Source organism: Drosophila bipectinata, chromosome XR, assembly GCF_030179905.1.
Source record: "Drosophila bipectinata strain 14024-0381.07 chromosome XR, DbipHiC1v2, whole genome shotgun sequence".
NCBI lineage: Eukaryota > Metazoa > Arthropoda > Insecta > Diptera > Drosophilidae > Drosophila > Drosophila bipectinata.
In genome coordinates, this window is record NC_091735.1 from 20,712,346 (window position 1) to 20,734,660 (window position 22,315).

General features: G+C 34.8%; 6 non-coding genes across 6 annotated transcripts; 2 read left to right on the forward strand and 4 right to left on the reverse strand.

Annotated features, from left to right (window-relative positions):
* The first annotated feature begins 386 nt into the window (after positions 1 to 386).
* TRNAS-AGA (transfer RNA serine (anticodon AGA)) lies at positions 387 to 468 on the forward strand. The gene has a single exon. It is a non-coding gene; the product is annotated as a tRNA-Ser (tRNA).
* Positions 469 to 1,032: 564 nt separating this feature from the next.
* On the forward strand, positions 1,033 to 1,114 carry TRNAS-AGA (transfer RNA serine (anticodon AGA)). The gene has a single exon. It is a non-coding gene; the product is annotated as a tRNA-Ser (tRNA).
* An 8,909-nt stretch (positions 1,115 to 10,023) lies between these two features.
* Positions 10,024 to 10,096, reverse strand: TRNAR-UCG (transfer RNA arginine (anticodon UCG)). The gene has a single exon. It is a non-coding gene; the product is annotated as a tRNA-Arg (tRNA).
* An 828-nt stretch (positions 10,097 to 10,924) lies between these two features.
* TRNAS-CGA (transfer RNA serine (anticodon CGA)) lies at positions 10,925 to 11,006 on the reverse strand. Its single transcript has one exon. It is a non-coding gene; the product is annotated as a tRNA-Ser (tRNA).
* Positions 11,007 to 11,247: 241 nt separating this feature from the next.
* Positions 11,248 to 11,329, reverse strand: TRNAS-CGA (transfer RNA serine (anticodon CGA)). The gene has a single exon. It is a non-coding gene; the product is annotated as a tRNA-Ser (tRNA).
* Positions 11,330 to 11,495: 166 nt separating this feature from the next.
* On the reverse strand, positions 11,496 to 11,568 carry TRNAR-UCG (transfer RNA arginine (anticodon UCG)). Its single transcript has one exon. It is a non-coding gene; the product is annotated as a tRNA-Arg (tRNA).
* Between the last annotated feature and the right edge of the window lie 10,747 nt (positions 11,569 to 22,315).

Below are 22,315 nucleotides of genomic sequence, written 5' to 3' on the forward strand. Positions count from 1 at the left end.
ATATATAAACCCATTCATAAACATGCAAAAATTGTTCTAAATAAAGTAACTATGAAATTCATAGTATGAATCATATTTTAAACCTTTAAAGTTTCTAACAAAAAGTTAATAGGAAATTATTATAAATAATATCAAACTTATTAAACAAACACTTTCTTAGCCGCAATCTAATAAAAATTCCTTAAAAAAGCTCTCCAAAAAACCCAAACCCGATTAAATGAATTTCAAATGAGTGGTTCCATTGTCTTTTATGGATTTCTGTTATCAACACTCACGTTTACACAGCTTTTTTTTTGTTTCTATTTATAGATCTTCCCCCATACCGCCCCAACTGATCTATAGTTTCTGTATAGTTTTCATGGCAACTGGAAGATCGGTGATCATGAGCAGTCGTGGCCGAGCGGTTAAGGCGTCTGACTAGAAATCAGATTCCCTCTGGGAGCGTAGGTTCGAATCCTACCGACTGCGAAAATGGCATTATCTTTTTTTTATTAAAGTAAATGAAATTTATAAACATTTATAAAGACTACAATTAGTACATCAAAAAGTATAAAATAGTCAAGAATCATGCATCATTAAAGATATAATATTTTCAATATTGCTCTAACATTGCTATCTCAAAAACGTATTCTTTTTATTATTCTTACCACATATGTATGTATGCATAGTGTATTATTTTTTCCCAAAAAAGTATAAACAACTTAGTAATATCTTTTATAATAAAAGCTTTGAATTATCTTCCACCTTCTTGTAGATAACCTCATAAATACTTATTCTATATCAGAGGTCGGCACCCCAATACATTGATATGATTTTACCGCATTAGTGTTAGTAACGTATAGCAGAAAGTAGGCTTTTAGCATGACGTTTCACACATTTATACTGTGTGTGTGTCGCAGAGCTCGGGCAGAGAAATTTCCTATGCCCCCGAGATAGGGCCGTGCCGACCTCTGTTCTATATACATTTTTTCTAAAAAAAGATAGTTCGGAAGTTATCTTAAATCAACTAATTGGTATAGGCTCCACAAGGAAGCAGTCGTGGCCGAGCGGTTAAGGCGTCTGACTAGAAATCAGATTCCCTCTGGGAGCGTAGGTTCGAATCCTACCGACTGCGATTGGAAAACTTTTTTTTTCTATAAAATAGTGAAGAGAATATTTTGCCAATATTCCATTTCACCACTGACAGACCAAAGAGCAACAAATTGGCACTGTAATTAACCTTATATTGATTGAATTTTAAAGGCGTTTAAGTTTGTGCCACCCGCTGAGTCCCGAATCTTCGATTTTGGACGGTTAAGGGGCAAGGAACTCTGTCGAACGTTGAACTCGCCCCAAAGAGGCAGTTGTAGAAATTCGCAAAAAAAAAAGCGAAAAAACAAAACCCAAAAGGCAACAGCAAACGCGTCGAGCATTTGCCAGATGCTAAGTGAGTGATAGACAAGCAACAAGCGACGACAACTTGCGCAAATCGACGACAGAAATCGGAGCAACGCATGAGGCCAGGCTTTGAAAAAAAAATTGGCAAAAATTTCAAGACACCATCATGGAAATTAAGTTTAAAATACTCTAACTCTAAGAAGTTATTAAATTGAATTAAGTTGTTGGAATATATAATTTTTTTGGGAATTTATTTTCCATTATTTTTGTATTTTTTCTGTTGTTTTTCTTAAACATTAATTTTTAAATTAGATATACATTCCTTACCTTTACGAGTTTTAATACCTTTAAGATTTTACGTTTTAGACATGGAAGCGTAAATTAGAATAATTGAGGAAAATAAGCTTTAACCTATAGGGAGTACCTATAGAAGCCCAAACATAAAAAATCATAAGCCTTCAATGCTGTTAAAATTTATTTATAATATAAATTTAAAATAAAACTAACCCTTAACAAGAGTATTAAAAAAAAAAACAAGAAAAAACAGAACAAAATTTAAGAAAAAAAAAAGTGCGGAAAATGTTAGATACGCGTATCTTTTGGGCTGATTTCGGGCTTGTTGTTGCCTTTTGTATCTACGAGTATATATGTATCCGAAAGATAAACGACCGCACAAACGAAAGACTTTGACCCAAATTCGCCTCCAAAGCCTGCGTTGATTAATCGACTTTAGACTTTAGAGCTGCCCATCTCACAGATACAAAAGCCCCAAAAAAAAAACAAAAAGAATTTGCACAGCTGCTCCTGAGCCGGCTAATTGAGGAAATCGAATGTAAAATTATGTGAGCGGCAAGCCAAGATACAAAAATTCGCAAATTCGCCCGGTGACGCATTCATCTAATTTATGTATCTGATAGATACCGCCCGAATGGTCACACGAACTCCAAACTATTTCTTTTTTTTCTCTTTATTTTCTTTTGATTTTTTGCTGACCTTCTTCTTGGGTTTAGGATTTTCACTTTTGGGCCACACCATAAATTTGTTACCTTTTTGGTGATTTTAATACATATGTTGAAATTATTTCAGTTTTTTTTTCTTTCTTATGTTTTCATTAATTTTATTGTATTTCTGCATCAAGCGATTCATCTTACCAATACCTGGAAATTATGGTAGTTTTGTGTAATTATTGCCACATTATCGCCGGCGGTTGACAAATTCGGGGCAATGTTTTCTGGTAATCAGAGATCTTTCTGGTGGCCAAGAAGTTCACAATTTAATGACCTCTCAATGTGTAATATTTACTTGAAAATAATTTTCATTTATTTATGAATATGTTGCTCTTCTGAGCCCTATTAGTGGTGGAAATATAAACACGCCCCCGAATGGCAGGCCACAAAACCTGACAAGACAAAGGGGAGGGTACTTCTTTATACATATATATGTATCTTTATACATAACTAGTTATATACTATATAGATAAATGGTAAGCTGACTCAACTTGCCAAAGAAATCATTTGCATAAAATAATTTTGCGTGTTTTGAGTAAATAAATTATGGAACAAGTGTAGGGCGCAAAAGAAACCGATATGGCAACAGAATGTCGTCTCATACAGGTGCAGATAGTATACCTCTCAGATACAAATACACACAGGCACACACTTGTGGATGCAATTGCAAAAGTTTCTTTTTTTATTCAAGCTGCTTCAATGAAGTTGTGCAGACAAAAGATACAAATGTTTCAACATAAACTCTAGGAGGACACGCAAAAAAATAAGGGACAAGAAACATTCATAACATAATTTTGTTATAAATTTAGTTTTATAAAAGTTTGGTAGCCTATTTTGAATTAATAAGAGGAAATAAAGGTATAGAAAAGTATTTTATAAACTTTTATTAAAATTTGGTAAATTTTTTTAGTTTTGAACGAGCTTGGTCTCTATTTTCTCAATAATTTTACTCAAAAGTAAAGGAAAACTAAAACATAAATTTAATTATTTTAGAATTCATGATATCAAGATATTGCCTTAATAAGATACTTATTATAAATATATTTTTTTATATAAAGATAAATTCTTAAATTGTTGACTCTTTCTTAGCCACTTTTTAAAAACCAATCACTTAAAATGATCACTTATTAAATACTATCCTGATCACACTTTTTATTAAACAAAAACCTAATAAAATAATAAATAAATCTTTATGACCTTTAGTAACATTATGTCTATCCTTTAATTTTTTTAAGTAAAAAAGAGTCTACGCAAGTATGGTCACACTTTTATTAAACCACTTTTATTATACTTTTTTCCAGCAAAAACTGCGTTAATTAAAATAACCACAAATGTGATCCCCTTATATTTTAAAAGTCTAAAAACCCCACCAACTAAACCCAAAATCTTAGAAAAACTCTCAAATTTTTCTCAGTGGACTTATCGAGTGGCCAAGCCCGTTGAAAACTTAACCGTTCCTCCTTCTTTCTAGATCCTGGTAACATGTCGTTGGGCAATTAATAACGGATTATGAGGCGACGACTCCCAAAGCGTTGACAATGCGGAAAAAATAAAATAAACACAAAGACTGGGGGTGGGGGTGAGGGCAGGATGAAAATATGGATGGGAAAAGCTCATGAGTGGGCGTGGGGGGAGGAGGACTATGTGGGTGGAGAAGTGTGAAGGATGGAGGATGGTCGGCATCTTTGAGATGCACAACATCGAGTGGATAGAATGCACGAAAATGTATAAAAGTAACGCGCGTATCTGTGCGCTACAAATGTATCTTTCATCATCATTGGGTCTCCCTCTCGTTTTCTTCTCTTATAATTCTTCTTTGGCCCCGGATTTTGTATTATTATTTATTTTTTTTCTTTATCCACCCAGTACCCAGTACCAGTCTCATTCCATAACCAGGCTTTTAAGCTGATGAAAAGGAAAATTCCCGAGCATTCAAAGTCCAAAGTTTTCTTTCTTTTCAGTTTTCCTCCTTCAATTTTCCTCACAGCCTGAAGATTTTTCGTTTCGTTTGGGTCTTGGTTTTTTTTTTTATGTTTTGCGGATTTCTTGTGAAAAGCGTAAAAATTGCTGTAGATTAGCCAGGCAATGACATTGTTGGCTCTGTTTGCGTTTCATAGACACATCTCATATGAGTTGGTCTATTATTCGGTCAGGGGTTTCAAGAAGGGTTCGACATTTTATTTTGTACATTTTTTGGTATTAAAGCTTTTAAAAAGGGTAAGAATTTTGCTAGAATTTTTAAACGTAAATTGTAGTGTAAGAAGGATTAGCTAATAATTTTTAATTATTTTTATTATTATAATTATGCTGTTTATATAAAAAATAAATAATTAAATAATATTAAAAATTTTAAGAAGGCCACATTTGATGATTAATAGTACCTACACAATTGTAAAAAAAATTTAAAGAGTTTTTAAAAACAATAACAATAGACTTTTAACCGAGTCTTTTACAATCTGGTCACATTTTTCTATAAACTAATCGTTTTGGTCACACTTTTTTTTAACAAAACTCAACTGAAACAACAATGCAATGAAAAAAAATTTAGGTATAATAACTATCTTGTCACTGTTTTATACGTTTATTCAAAAATATATATATGTAACTTTCATGCAAAAATTTGTAAAACTTTTAGTTTCAAAATAATATACAATTAATGTACTATATAAAACGAATATACAATTTCTTTTAGTAAATATTTTGTAAAGTTTAAAAATATAATACTGTTCAAGAAACTAATTAAACTAAACAAGGTTATAGAACAAATTTATTCTCAAATTTTAATCTAAAAAAGTTGCCTATTTAAGATATTTAAGATATTTTATGCCACCTCGAAAGCATCCAAAGCAAAAAATATAAAAAAATACCTTTTTGCATAATTCTATAAATTATAAAATACAACTACAAAAAAAAGCCAAGCAGATGGAAATGCCTCAGCTTGGGGCTGTTGTTCCTTTGATTTTATTTATTTTTTTTTTTGTCAAAAAACCTTTCCCTGGAAAATTCTATTACACTTTTCTTATATTTTTTTTTTGTAGATTTTTTGCTGCCATCTTGGCTGTTTTCTCATTTTTTTCACTCACATTTTATGTGCGTCTTGTGATTTTTTCACAATTTTCTTCGTTGTTTCATTTTTGTCGTAGTTGTTGTTTTTTTTCCTCTCAAGTGCAATATGCAGGCCTGGCCCGTGCCACGCCCCCCCTGCGCCCAACCATCTGTTTTTTAGTACACTTTGGCTTGGCTTTGGCTCCTTCATGTATTTTTTATCTAAATGCCCCAAAGGCATTCTTTTGCAGAAAAGACAAAGTCGCCTGCTACTCCTCCAAAAAAAATAATAATAATAATAAAAAAAGGGAGGAGAAAACAAGAAGAAAATAACGCAATATATATGTATATTATTTTTGTTGTTTTTTTTTTTTTTTTTTTTTTTTGTGACTTGCAGCAGAAAGTTGGCGAATTTGGCAAGAAGAAGGCAAAAGTCATGCGCCAGAGAGCTCCTGAAGGACGCATCAAGGAGACAGTTGCCAGTTGTTGTTGTTGTTATTGTTGTTGATGCCCCCTGCCTGCACACCCCCTATTTTTTTTTGGCCGCTTCATCATCATTAGCGCCCTCCCAAAAAAAAAAAAAAAGAGAAAGAAAACCAAAATGCATTTCACACACAAAAGAAAAGAAACGCCGAAATATGCTTAGGGTTAAGTATTCCCGTTAGAGGAAGGACAGCTGCCTCCGACCCTGATCCTTAAATACATATATATGTTTTTTTCCACCAAAGCCTTCACCCTCGCCCTCGCATTTGCCTTTTTTTTCTTGCAATTGTCAATGGCCCTAATCCAAAAGAGGTCCTGGCCCACGGATAACGGTGCATCAGGATACAAGCACACATGTGTGTGAGTGTGCTGTGTGTGTCTATAGGGTTACGAAGGATATGCCCATTGTTTGACCAAAAAATTGTCGTTCACACACAAAAACCTTTGACAGGCCCAGAGAAAGGCGGACGAATTCTTGAAGAATTGGTAGATGCTCTTTAAAAATTAATAATATTAAATTTTTAGAATTAAAGGTTTTTAAAATTAATATTTTTTATATGCACTAATTTAATATTTCCTGTTTTTAAGTGTTCTATATACTAGAAATCCTATTAGTTTTTAAATTTTTTAAATTTATGTTTGTAAAGTTTCAAATAAGCCTTAAAAAAAATATTAATAACCTAAACAATAATGAACCCAACTTTTAAGTTTTATATTAAAAATGAATTTCTAATAGTTTTCCTAAAATGCCCCCAAATAAATTATAATACAATAAAAATATGAAAAGCAAATGTATCTCAAAATTGCAAAAATTCTTATTTATCAAAATTTTAGGTTAATATTACTACTTGTAGGTCAACATATACAACTTATTTAAGATATTAAAACAAACAAATAGATTTTACCATAGGACTTGAAAAAATTATGTTTTTAAGTAAAAATTAACTGCTTTCATGAATTTCCAATAAATAATTTAGAATTTTTTTTATTTTCTGCAGCCTTTAAAATACTTACATAGTTCATAGTATAAAAAAATTATATATGAGAATAAAGTTATATATTTCCTATTTAAACTATTATTAAAGAAAAACATTTTTATAAAGCCGTAACAAAAAAAATTATAGACATAAAAAGAGTATTTCAAGTATTTAAAAATGCAAGACCATACGAAAGATATGCCACCCGTCTTGAGGACCAAAACAAAATCGCCCCCGCCGAGAAAAATGCGAAAAAGCGTCAAAGAGGCGGCTCGGCCTGCAGTTCAATGCACCTACGACATCTAAACCGAAAAAAAGCGAAAAAAAAAGTAAAAAAAAAATAAGAATACAAATAACGAAAATAAACAGGCAAGGCCCACACACACATATATATATATATATTGATGTGTGTGTTATTTATTGCGACACAAAGGACTCGCGCAGGGAGACAGACGTTCAATGTCCTGCAGCCTGCAAAACGGGCTAATAAAATGTGACGAGCGTAACGCAGAACGCAGCGCGAATCGAGAACTTAACGTTAGCAGGACATAGGACACAGGACACAGGACGCAGGACACATGGCTAACAAAAACACACACACACTGTTGCAGTTGCAAGGATACAGATACAGCACGCAGGACATTGACACCCGAAAATGGAATGGCATAAAATAAAAGCCGGCGAGCCGAAAAGTCCGAAGCCCTACGAAGACGCCGAAACTGCCGACGCGCCGGCGAAGCCCAAAAAGCCAATGGCCCCCCGCAGGATGCGGCCAGGATCCGGGATAAGGCACATGAAGAAATTCTATATAATTATAGTATTTTAAGGATTTTTTCTGTGGGAAGAAAAGACAAGGGTCATTTCAAAAGTGAGGATCTTTTTCTGCAATTTAACATAAAATAAAAAAGAACTTTTAATCTTAAAAAAAAAAAAATTTTATATTGCTTAAAAAATCTTACATATTAATTAAATTTTTCTTTGATATTTTATAGTTTATATTTTGTTATTACATATATTTTAACATAGTTTAAAAAATACAAACCCTTTAGAACTAGAAATAGAAGACTTTTGAATTACAAGTTTTATTTAAAAAGCCAAATAAATATCATAAGAAGAAGAAATCTAAAAAAGGTAAAATATATTAAATATTCATATTCAATATTTTTACATTTTATTTTATTTTTTAAATATTAAAAACCTTATAAGAAACCCCTTTTTTCTTCCAGTGTTTGGGCACGTGTGCGTGTCTATACACAAGACACAAGTCGTGGGTCCTGCTGTCCTGAGTCCTCAGTTCTCAGTTCTTCGAGACCTCCTCACTCGGCTCCCTTAGTCCTGGGTAGTCCTCGAGTCCTGTTGGATTATCCCTAACGTCATCGGAGTGCATTGAACTCCTTTCAACCTTTTTTTTGCCGCTCTGTTCGTCTTCGGTTCGGTTCTTCGGCTTCTTATTCTTTTTTTTTTTTATTTTGGGCGTAAATCAAAATGCGCCGAATGTGTCCTGGGGTCCTGCAGCCCGCCAGTCAGTCAGCCAGCCAGCCAGCCAGCCAACAACAACAGCTGATGTCCTGGAGTCCCGAAGTCCTGACGCCCTCGTGTCCCAATATCCCTATGTTGTTGCTGACATTGCGTATACGCAGTGTGGTCCCCTTCTTGAAGAACCAATTCTCTTCTTTTTTTTTGGTTATTTTATTTTTTGGTTGCAAAGTTCGTTGAACGCCTTTTCGTGCGTTGCCTTTCGATTTTTCGGTGGCAAGGATACCTCAAGTTGCAATTTCGTTTTCATGTTGACGAGCAACATGTTGCTGAGGAACATGAGGCTTGTAGGCATTTTAGAATTAAAACAAAATTAATTAAATAAAATGATTTGGGCTTTGGAAAAAAAACCAAAATTAAATAATACTTATTATGATTTTTTCACGCCTTTGAAAAAGCTTGGCAATTTTTTTTATTTAATCACGTTCCATGTGGAAAGTTCCTTGCAATTTTCCGCCACAAACCGCCAATCAAAGTTCGCCCATTCGGCGGCGTTTTTGGGCCCCAAAGTCGACATGAAAATTGGTTTGGAATGGGTGTCCATATGGATGAATACTAGTTGGACAAACGACCACCAGAACGTAGACGTAGAGACATGCAAATAGACTTCATATATGCGGCTCTGAGTCGCTTGGTTGAGCATTGTTAAGATCAGTATCGGAATACAAAAAAAAACGAACAGTGTAGAGGTTGATAGAGGTGCGGGAGGAAGGGGGAAAGGTCCATTCATGGCAAAAAGTCGGCGGAATAAAGCAGTCAGCTATCCCAGTTGGCAATACATTTTCCACCAACCGAGCCATCTAGTTTGGCTGCACTTAATTTCAGCGCTTAACAGACAATTAAAATCCAATTAATTCTGACGTTTATTATGCTAAGCCGACTGTGGGCCTTCGGATCTTTGGCTCTCAACTACTACTAGGTTCTGCTCCGACCATCCATCCCCGCATTACCCCCACCATCCACCATCCTGTACACCCATAACTCCCGAGCTCCCCCTTGTTTTTTCCCAAGGAAGCTCCAACATAAATTGCAGACCAAGTCCTCCACTTTGTAGACGGGCTTGTTCTCTTGTCGTTTTCTCGTTGCTGAAAACTAAAAACTAAAAACTTGCTCCTCTGTCTTCTGTCTGCCAATGGGTATACGAACAAAAAAAAATGGTTAAGAAGCTACCAGAAGGCAATGAAAAAATAATAAATTTTAAAGAAGTTCTCATTCTTAAAAATAGACAAAAGAAAGTAAAATATTGTTTCTCCAACAAGTAAAAAATAAATCCCATTTCATATTTTTGAAATACATTTTTTTTTCAGTGCTTTTGTAGAACAAAGTTTACCAGCCTCGCTGGTGGCTGCCACATGTTGATTTGTCCATGAAAAAGCCAAATAAATCTTGCAATGGTTTAAACCAATTTACTAAAAAGGTCAAAAAAAAATATAAAAAAATAAAGTTAAAGGACACATGATTATTAAAAAAAATAGGACTACAATTAAGGCTATTACGGCTATTAAAAAAAGGACTACAATTAGAATCCCCAAAAATATAAATAGCTAATAGAAGCTTACTAAATATATTTTAAAGAAAAAAAATATATTACAATCCTTCGACCGTGACAGGACTCGAACCTGCAATCTTCGGATCCGAAGTCCGACGCCTTATCCGTTGGGCCACACGGTCAGTTGCGTAATTTGCATATATAATTATAATTATATATTTAATTACAACATTACAACGTAAGATTAAACTTTAAAGAAGTTCCACTATTTAAGAAATATGAGAAGAAAAGAAGCCCATCTTAAAACAAGCTCTTTAAAATAGTTTAAAAAAATTACCATTCTTCAAAACTAAAATGTAATATTGAAAATTAATTGAAAATTTAATGAAAATTTTGGCCCATCATCTTGGGGATGACGGAGCAGTCCGAAAAACAACTCCACAGGGAGACACTCGGGAGCACAAAACCGCAATGATAAGCCAAAAACAACAACAACAATGTTGTGAAACGACCAAGGAACCCAACCAGACAGGACACACACAGGACACATTTAGAGCCTTTTTAGAAACGGTGGGACAGGGGAGGGGGGGACAGAAGGATACATAGGTCGATACACTACGCACACAGCGTAACCAGACGGAAGGGCAAACGAAAGTAAAGGAGAGCCAGCCGAAAAAAAATAAAAATAAAAGAATTTATTTTGCACAAAAATAAATGCCGAGGAACAGACCGAAAAAAAAGGTTGTGAAAGGTTCAACGAACCCGCCGGCCCCGAAATGTAAATAATTTGTGCGTGTCTGCCGGTGTTTTTGTGTATCTACGCAATGCCAGACAAAATTCAAACAAAAATGTCTAGAAATGAAGGCAAAATAATAAAACAAATAAAACTTTAAGGGGTTTTTCTGTTAAAAATTGTAAATAGTAATTGGTTCATTCATTTTTTTAGTTTTAATTAAAAAAATAAAATTAGTTATAAGTAGGGTTCATAACAAAAAAAGTTATGATTCTATCGCAGCCGGTAGGATTCGAACCTACGCTCCCAGAGGGAATCTGATTTCGAGTCAGACGCCTTAACCACTCGGCCACGACTGCTTGATCACGATAACTGGCAAATTTTGCTCCCGGGTAGCTCTGAATAAAAAAAATGCAAAAATTCTAACTCAAACGATCATAAATATAAGGATATACAAAAAAATATAGCAGAAAAAACTATAGAAGAAAGAAAAAAATATATTACACAAAAAATCCTTTGCGAAACCTTTTTAAAATTTCCATTAAATAAAAAAACTTAAGAAATATAATAAAATAAAATACAAAAAAATTTAATTCTCTTCGCAGCCGGTAGGATTCGAACCTACGCTCCCAGAGGGAATCTGATTTCGAGTCAGACGCCTTAACCACTCGGCCACGACTGCCTCACATTCTCACCCGCCCCGAATGTGCTGCTTAAGAATCTGTTCTACTTTTGCAATTTTTTTTGGCATATCCAACATAATTGGCAAACTAAAAGGCCTTGTAACTTTTAAAATTTTAATAAATAAGAATTTGAGAAAAAAATAATTAAAAAAATAGTTTTCTAGTCGACCGTGACAGGACTCGAACCTGCAATCTTCGGATCCGAAGTCCGACGCCTTATCCATTAGGCCACACGGTCAGTTGGCAAAGGGGGAGCTAACATCAAACATGTTCTGCCAGCAAGAGAACAAGTTGCAAGAGAACGGGTGTGAGAACACTGTGGGGTGAGAACATGTATGAAGCGAGTGGTTGATAGTGGGAACAGAGTGTGAGGGGGTGGGCTTGCAAATAAAATAAATCAATTTTATTAGAAATGAAATAGAGTAAGATTAAATTTGATTAAAAAATGTTTTAGTTATATGTTTAAATATTTTTTTATGTCAGATAATAAATTGTAATATCTTATTCTAGTTGTATATCTGCTAACCTCCATTTGAGCTTGTTTTTGTGGCAATAACACCCCACAATTGGCCAGTTATTTACGGCTATATTGTGCTAGGTCATGATTATTTTATCAAGAACAAGTGGAAGACGAAGTTGCTGCAATAAAAATTCCATTGCCCGTGGACCACCCACCCCCTTACACACACAAAAGCCTCCCCACTACTTGGGTTCAGTTTTTTTTTTTTGTGTTTAAGGGGGGGTCTGTACTCAAGTGTTTTACTTTTTTGGGGCTGCTTAAATTTTACCAAAATGTGTGTGCTTGTATTTGTAATGGCTGGATCGATAATTTGTGTCTGCGGCAAACGCATTTTCCTTGTTTTTTCGGGGGTTTTTCCTTTTTTCCTTGTCTGCTTTTTTGGATGAAAAATCGCAGGAATTTCAGGAAGTTATTGGTAATCATATTATGGGTATTTTAAGTTTTTTTCGATTAAAAGAGAAATTAAAAGAGAAATTATTAAATGGTTTAGATTTATAGATAAAATATTAAGCATTTATAAGATTTAATATTTCTTTAAAATAGTGCCAGAAAAATTATATTTTTTTTTTTAATTTGCTATTTTTGTTATGTGCCTTTTAAGATAAAAAAAAGAAAAAAATTTATTATGGGAAGTAATCTTTAATGTTTTTCTAAAAAAAAAGGCAGGAAAATGTATATATTCGTTTATTTTGAATTTTTTTTTTTTTGAAAGGGTTTTCCTTTTTCTTGTCTGCTATTTTGGCTAAAAAAACATGCTAAAAAAAAACAAAATTAGGCCATTTTGAAAATCACATAATGAATAATATTATATTTATTTAAAGTTTAATTGTTCAATATTTTTTAATCGAAAAACAATAACTTAATAATAATTTTTTTAATATTGGATATATTATAGTTCTTATTTATCCATAAGCTTTAATCTTACCTCAAAACAAGTGTCTATACAAGCCTGGGAAAGATGAAAAAGAATTTCTATTATTTATTTCTCTTTTTCTTTTATATTTTCTTCAATTTTTTTATTTTTTTTTCATTGTTAATGTGGAAGCTAAGTCGGCTACAATTAAAATTAATTACTAACTATCTAATTACATGGTAATATGCTAATCAGCCTCGCCTGTCGCTCCCTGTCTCTCGCTCTCCCCTTTTCCCCTGTCTCTTTTCCACTTGCCACGCACTTGGCAACCAATGATACAGGAGCGAGGGGCCCAGTGGGTGGGTGGTATCCACCAATTCTCAAATGCAGTTTGCATGTCGGTTGTACGTTGCATGTAAAACTTAATGAGATTTCTGCCATGGCCATGACAAACCCAAAAAAAAAATAAATAAATAAAAAAATAAAAAAAACAAAAAAGAAGAGTAATACTTAAAGAAAAAAAGAGTATCTATATATTATATAAAGGAAAAGATAAAGAAAAAAAATCTACCTCGAGATGGAGACAAAAGTTTGCGCTGCTGGGGCTGCTTCTTTTGGCCAATTATTGGCAGCACTATCGGGGCGCCATAAATCAGGTATGGGTAAGGGTATATGGCGGGTGGGGAGGGGGAGACGGGGGTGGTACGGATTACAGGTAACAATGCCACAGCCAACAAAGAGTCATAAATAAATTTTTGCAACTAATTCTGTCAGCTACCGGTTGCCTTGCCCCATTGCGTTATTATTGATGGTTGCGGCAACAATGCTCTCCTTCGGCCTGCCTGGTCAAAAAAAAAAAAAAAGACCACCAACCAAACTCCAAAAATCTAGCCTCGGAAGGCCTCTGCAGTGGGTGGGAGTGGACCACCCAAGGCACATTCTAAATCCTTTATTCATGATTAATGTCCTACGGCAGCTTTTTTTCCAGGTGTTCAAGTGTTAACTTTAGTTTTATTCATCTTCGCCAACAAATGGATTTCATTAGGTTTCTTAATAGCTTTTTTTTATTTAGGAAAAGATTTTAAAATAAACAGAAGCTTAATGTGGTTTAAGGCTTATACGGCATCGGAAATCATACATTTATCAAACATGTGTAATATGAAACATTTATCAGAAAATTAGAATTAGACATCTTTTTACTTAAAGAAACAATATTTTATTTCTCTAATATGAAAATACTTACCTTTTTTCTTAAATACGTAGGTGTATACTTTTTAGTAGGGTTGTTGGTTTTTGAAAAAATATCGTATTGATGATATTTGCTGTGAAAAAAATATCAAACGATAATATTAAGAAATATCACAAAAAAAAATCGATATATCGAGTATTTTTGATATATTTTATGGTCAGCTAAAATTGAAAAAAGGTTATTTGTAAATTTAAAAAAAGGTTTTAATATGTGTTTTCATCCGCCATGAACTGCAAATAAGAGCTATTTTTTATTTAATAAGTGAATTGAAAAACAACAAATATTTATACCCACTCTCAAGCAACTTTTATTAACGTTCATTGAAATAAAAAATAACAAAATTATTAAGGACATTGTATTCAAATTTATTTATAAAAAAAATTAATATAAAAAAAAAGTTCTTTAAAACTTAATTAATTCATGGAATATGTACTAAATAATGCTAATTACCTAATTCACTTATTTAATGATCCTAATTACTCTTAATTACAAAAAAAATCTTTCTTCAATAATTTAAAAAAAACTCTTTCGGTTATATGCTGGTCTGTCATTCGACTACGGGAGTCACAGACAATATATTTAATGGCAGAAGCCAACCGTTCAGATGGAACGGAACTTCCAGGCGTGATAAGATAACTTAATGCCAATTTCTGGCTTAAGAGTGACCAAACATAAAATATCGGAAATACCAACTCAAAAATATTATTATCGACTATTTTTGCCCAAAAAATATTCCGATAATAATATTTTTTTTAAGAGAAAATATATCGATATATTGATATTTTGATATATTTCCGACATCCCTACTTTTTAGATTCGGAAGGAGGATGCGGCCACGAATAATGTTCAAGGTTTTGTAAGCCTTTAGAATTAGAGAAACGATTACCTTTCGAATTATTAGAAACGGTTTAAGTTCTTTAAGTTCATTTTGGATATTTTTAAGGTGAAAAGCGAATTTAAATTAAATAACACAGAGCCGCAGACACAGATAACACAAAAAACATAAAAACAACAGGCGTTTTATAATAAATATGGTTTTTTCACACGTAATTGTTTTTAATTTATGATTATAGCTATTATTAAACCAAATTTAAATAAAAATATTTAAAATCGTTAGCGGGACAATCTTAACGCACATTTCAAAGCAAATCTTAGCTAACAAATGCGTTCTCAGCACAAAAAAGAACGGAAAGCAACGAAATAAGGATATGGATGAGAGAAAAAGGATCTTAATAAAAAGAGGTTATGTGGAAGTGAAATTGGTTCTATAAGTATAGAACTATAGAAGTATAGTTCTAAGAATCGTGATTTGAAGAGCCTTAAAACGCGTGTGTTTTTAGTTGAAATATTATAATTTATTTTATAATATTTTAAAAATAATTTTATTTACAATTTCATGTAATTAAAACTACATTTTATATTTTAAAAATGATATTTCAGGATCTCAAGCTCAATTTTTAGTTTATTTTTGAAGAAAAGGCTCTTTTTTCATAATTTATTTTCAACGAAAATTCCCTGCCACACTCACAACCGAATGATATTCATAGAAGAATAATTATAAAACTATTTTTAAGGAGTCTAGCCCGAATGGCTACAAGTGAATTATGTAAGCAACTCTGAAGCATATTCCGCTTCAATTGATCTCTGAATATTTGATGGAAACAGTCGAGTAAACAATATGGTAAATGTTGTTTGTAGGTATATTCTCTTTCGATATGTATGTATGTATGTAGTGGAGCAAGTTTGCTTCCAAGGGAGTCAAGGGATTGGTGGTGGCAGGGCAGCCCTGGTCGACGGGCTTTGTCCTTAGTTTTCCAGGTTCCCAATGCTCCACTACCTACTACCTTGTGCTATACATGCATATATATATATATATATATATACATATATCCCTGAACAATCCTTCGCCCGCCGCCCACGCCGCCTGTCATGTCCAGTGGCACAAAACCGAAATAAATAATTGATGAAACAGCAAAGCGCACGTAGGGATTTCAAGTCAGTCCCCTCCAGCTCCCTGGTTACCCTACTCCTGGTCCTGCTCCTGCTGCCTGCCAGGACATTCGACTGTTTTTCATCCATTTGCTGCGAGGAAAACAGAAAACTAGAAGCCATCTCTGGCCTACGACGCACCATGTCGACATATTTATGCCACATGTGCCACAATACATACATATATGTATATATGTGCAGGTTATATAGGACTATCCTATATTCCTTAAATAAATATTAAATAAATGAAAACTTTCAACAAGAATGAGAAATATTAAGCGGATTGGAAAGTATTTCCTCCATAAAATGACATGGAATACCCTAAAGTCTATCTCCAAATGCGGTGTATACCATATATGGTATTTATATATATATTTCTAAGGATATATATATACATATATATTCCTGAACGTGCGCACTTATCGATTTTCTGGTTGAAAAACGTTAAGCGAAATGCGCCCAAAGCGTTCAGTCCGGCTAGGCCGAGCCCAAAAACCAGGGTTCCCACCTAACCCACCAATCCCCCCAACTAGCCGCCTCCTGTCGGACCGTTATTTCCCTTCTTCCTCTTTTTTTTTGCGAAAGGGTTGCCAGGGCCACATGCGAAGCATGTCTGTGTGTGAATTTTATTTTATATTTTTCCGCCGAGAGAACGTGTGTGGGAGGTGGCAACAATAGGCGTGTTTCGTAGGCGGTTCCGTCCACTTTTTTTTTCGGTCCTCGTCATCGTCAACGTCAAACAGTCCCAGAAGCGTAAAAAAAAAAAAGAAACCAAAAAAATAAATAAATAAATAACTAGAAGAACATGGTTGAGGGGAAATGCCAACAGAATATTAAAGGATATACATGGGATATAGAATGCCAGAGACCAAAAATCTCAATGAAATTGAAAAATACCTCGAACCTGGAACAAATATTCCAATTTTAGAAATCTTAAAGCCTTCAAAAGAAAGCTCTTGAAGTGCTTGAAATAAATCATAGTGTATGACAGTTGTCAGACGCATAAATAAATGTTTTAATCACTTAAGCTGTTAAAGTTGTAATTAATTTAGGGTTAATGGATGGCCCATCATCCAATACAAACAAAGATACTGTATAGACACTGAGATATGTATATATGTATATAGATAGTTGGAATACGTGCATTTTGTTAACTTAATTCCCGGAAAAGTTTCTATAGGCTGGCCCCAACGGGGAAAACCGAACACGAGAAGATGGACAGGACAGGACAGGACAGGACAGGGCACTGCGGCTATTCATTGGATATGTGAAAACATATCTGTAAATACAAGTACAAGCGATGCCACATGGACCACAGTGCGTTTCATGGATGTAAGGTCATAGCAGAAAACGGTTATAAATATCGTAGACATTATACAATACGGTTGGTATTAGAAACTACAAACTTATTCTAATAATAAATATTCTAATATAATATTCTTGTTCTATAATAATAAACTTATTTAATATTTCTAATAATTAAGTCCCAAAGTTCGAATCCCAAAGTAAAAATAGGGAAACAAAATATTTTGTTTTTTTATAAAATATAAGCTTTGATATCAGTAAGTTTAAGTATAAACTTTGGGGTACACATTTTAATAGTGAAGAATTCAATAGCCAAGTCAGGAGTTCGAACCCTTTAAGGTTAAGAAAATATTGGTACTATATAAAGGTGAAACTAAAACTAACTAATTATTTATTATTATTATTACTGTATTACTATAATCGTATTACTATCTCAAATCTTCTTTCTCTATTATAGTAGAGTCTCTATTAGTAGTAACTTAAAAAAAATATGAGTAGGGTTCGAACCCTTTAAAAATAATTTTTTCTTTATTTAAAAAAAAAACTGATAAATATAAACATTTTTGAATACTTATTTAAACTGTAGGCTTGAAAAAAGAACAAATCCCTAGGACTTAGGGTTCAAACCCCTTTCTTTTATTACTTTTTCTATTTTCTTTACGAAATAAAATTAAGTTAAATTAAGTGATTTTTTAAATAAGATTAATAATAAAATGTGGGAAATTTTATTATTAATCTAATTTAAAAAATCACACTCTTTAAAATGTATTCATAAATAATTAAAAAGTTATTAAAATTTAGCTATTCCGAACTCTCGTATATTACTCGTCTACTCATAAGTCTCTCTAGTCTTATTTCTCAATAACTTAAAAGACAAACAATAAAAGTCAAAGGTTTGAAGTTCGAACCCCTTTTAAAATAATTATTTTCTTTTAAGACTCACTTATTTTTTAACTTTTTCTACTTTTAATTCAAAAATTCCTAATACTATTTAAAAAGTATCTATCAATTATTGAAAGGCCCAACTTATTTTCGTGAAACGCAAGTTGCAACTATCTATTCGACCACTCGGGGTCTATGTGTGTGTATGTATTGGTGGGTTGTGTGTGCTTGGGCCAGACATGCAACGCACACGACCCCCAAAAGGAGCCGCCCCCAGTCCCCCCACACACACATATATATAGGTATACACACGCAAATAGAGACAGACATCCCTAGACCTAAGTTGCATGAACTTCGCATTTTGGTGCATGGGCGCCCCCAAAGGGGGTTGGCGATGGCGCCTACCAAAGTCGAAACAAAAGGGAGAATAGGGGTGGCAACTATGTGTGTGTGTGTGTGGGAGGCAACACAGTAAAACACAGAAAACGCGGCAGGCTGCAAGGCAGGAAGAGGCAGAGGCAGAGGCGGGGGCGGTTGCACGCACACACACGGACTCTGGCCAAGCCCAAAGGCCTGGGATGCCGCCATTTTACTGCGTCCTGCACACACACTTGCACACCCCGTTCCCCCCTTGCACATTTGTGCTGCAGGTGCGCCACCATGTGCGAGGTATAGCGAGAGGGTGGAGAGGGGGGAGAGGGGGGAGAGGGGGGAGAGGGGGGGGTCCTAGTCCAAAGGATAGCTGATTGCGAGCTCGGCAGAAAATTTCCGACCTATCGCATGCAGTATCCTCGTTGCGTTTCCAACTCAACCCACAGAAAAAAAAAGGACTAAGAGAAGGGTAGGGGTGTGTGTGAGTGTGTGTGTTGGGAAAAAAACACACTGGCCCTAACCGCTGGACACCCGCGCCTCCCCCCTCCCGCCACTCTCCAAAACCGACACCCGCCCATGCGTGCCATACACCCTTTTCGGTAAAAAAAAAAAAGAAACACGAGATATAGCGCAGAGAGCTCATCCTGTCCGAAGCCTGGTCTTTCCTCTTTCTATTTTTTCCCCCCCCTCCACCACCATCACGAGAGAGGGGGTGGGGGGGTGGCACTGGCACACTGAAATTCCTTGCTGCGATATCAATTAAGGATACAGCTCACTCTCGAGCAGTACGCTTTTATCCTTTTGCTTTTTGTGAGGATTTTTAGGCAGAGACTCGGAGACCGAAAGTCCTGGCCAGGCCAGGCCATGCCAAGCCCCTGTCCAGTCCAGTCCGAGTCCGAGTCCGAGTCCTGTCTCCCTCCTCCACCCACCCACTTGAAAAAGAGGAAGAAAAAATCTAAAACCCGAAACTTTGTTCAATGCTGCAATGGACAGGCCAAAAAATACAGACAACGTTGCGAGTTCGAGTGAGAGAGTGATGTCCTGCTAGAGCGAGACAGCGCTACTGCACAGAGCTGCATGTGCGTGTGTTTGCGTCATATGTGTGTTAGTGTGTGTGTGTGTGTGTGTTGGCCCTAATGGAAATTGGTTTTATGCATGTTGGCTTTTGTTTATTTTTACAATTTTGATGATGTTTTGCTGAATGCGATGCGAGTGGCACCTCCCCTCTCGCTCGCACTCCCAATACCCCAATCCCTCACCCCATACTCCTCCATATTGCTCTCTCTCTCTTTTGGTCTAACTGGCCTTTTTTGGGTGTCGACTGTACTTCCGGACATTGCATCTACTACGTATGTATGTGTGTCTGTTAGTGCGGGTTTAGGTCTAGGCTGTACGCCCTTTTTCGATTAGCTTTCAAACAAAAATGGCGCCTTCAACGGTGCGAGCGAGAGAGGGCGATAACAGGTGCACTAGAGGTCCTTTGGGATAGACTGTACCATGTCGGGCGAGAAACTTTCGCCAAAAATGCCAAAACAATCAGCCAACTAGTTTTTTTTTGACAAAAAAAAAAACGATCGAAAAGTGAGAGGTGGTTATTGTTATTGACCGAAATGCTGGAATAATAATTGATATCTCAGAGGACAAATAAGGACAATGGTGACTGTACTTGATCGGTTTATTTGGTTCGAATGGGTTAAGGTATATGAGAATGGGTTTAAGCTATTAATTCCTTTCTTTAGATACCTTAAAAAGTACTTTCCCTGTTAAGGTAACTCCAATTTCTTGAGAGTCAAGCTAAGACCTATCTTTAGGTATTGTAACGCTTGTCCTACTTTTAAAACATGTTTATTCTTGTCTTTAGTTTGATCTAAGAGGAAGCTTTCAAGGACTTCAATAGGGTATCAAGGAACTGGTTTAGAAGGTCTTTTTGTAAAGAAATGCAACAAAACAAGCTGAGAGCTTGATTGACAATTTTCTGGATTTTTGACATACTTTAAGGACATGTTCATTCTTGTCTTTAACTTTATCTAAAAGGTAACTTGCAAGGACTTTAACAGGTCATCGAGAAACCCGAGAAAGGATGTGTACCAAAGCTTAGTAAAGCTTACAAAGAATTTTTTAATGGTATTTTTTTTATTAATGGACGTTTCTTGGAAGTTAGGGCTTTTGCTTTTACTGTTATAGTTCTCATTGTTTTCAGATTCTGCTTCCTTATAGAATCTTTGGAAAAACAATTTCAGGGAGTGTTTTAAAAAATATATCAGTTTTAAAGCTTAAAACTACATAGAATAATAGAATAGAATAATAGTTTAACCTAGAAACTGTTAAACAGACAAAAGAATATATGTATGTATATGTATGCATGTAATAACTATAGCTGTTGCTTTTACAGATATAGTTTTTATATTAGTTTGAGGATTGAGGATTATATTATTTTCAGAATACATGTATTTTCTTATAATTGTTGATAAAGTAACAATAGCTTAATAGCATTAAGACTTGGAAAAGTATTGGCACTATATAGGCACTATACACTATAGTCTAAGCAGTTTATAGGCAAGTTCGAACACTGGTATAGATATTATAGGCTGGTATAGACCATTTATATAATTTGCTTTAATTTTTAGTTTTACTTTACTTTTACTTTCTTATACCATATACCAAACCATTACCAAATGTACAAACAATTCGTAATACATTTCGTAATAGTACAGCGTATAAACTAGAAAATAGACATACGATAACGGACAATTGGACATAAGGACACTTCTATATTCAGTACATACATATCTGTATATCATACAAATGACTTTTTTTTTGGCTTAATATGATAATTTAACAGAAACATCCCCATAAGATATATGATAGATAGGTAGACTTTTAAGAACTTTGCTGTTAATAGTTCTACGTGATAGAATAGTGATAGAACATGTCTATAAGGACATCACTAAAATACCATTGTGAACCTTTCAAAAAATACAAACCCAAGACTTTACATGCTGATTAGTTTTAAATACCAAACCAGTAATCAAGAGACAAGTGCTTGCCATTAAAAAAAAAAATAGTTAAAAAGAAAAACTAAAACCCACCTGGGAAATGTGCCTAGAAAGAGATACAAAGCCCCCAGAGCAAGACGGAAATAGTAGGAAAATGGAAAATAGAAGCGACACTTGAGAGTGGGGGGGAGGAGAGGCAGCTCTTGTAACGATTAATAGCCATAGTTATGGTCTGACCGACCAAACACCCACCCACCTGACAGAGCCCCCCCTTAAGCCTCAACCTGTGTGTGTGTGTGTCTGCAACACACAATGAAGCTGCCGATAAAAATCCTAAAAAACAGACACACCTACACACACTCACATACAGGACATGTCGCACTTTGCATATGCGTTTTTCCACCACCCACCCGACGGTGTCGAATTTTCCACCCGCCCATTTTCCACAGAGAGACAGAAACACACAAGGAAAATAGTGGAAAAAATTCCTTTAGGTTCGACATTTGACTGCCCAGTGCTGGTCAAATGGGGCCTCAAAATCGCCAGGACACCATATATGTATGTATATGAATGCACTTGTGTGTGTAACAGAGTGTGTGTGTATGTGCGAGAGTGCCCAATCAGAGACGGGAAACAGGTCCTTTGGATTTTCCGGCTTTTCCGGGCGGGGGTGTGGCCATTGGGCAGTTTAAAATAACAACACAAAAAAAAAATACACAAAGAAAAAAATAAAAAAAAAAAAGAAACAGAAAAAAAGGGAATTTTTAAACTAAAAAAAATACATTTAAAAAATAAATTTACTAAAAAAATTCATTTAAA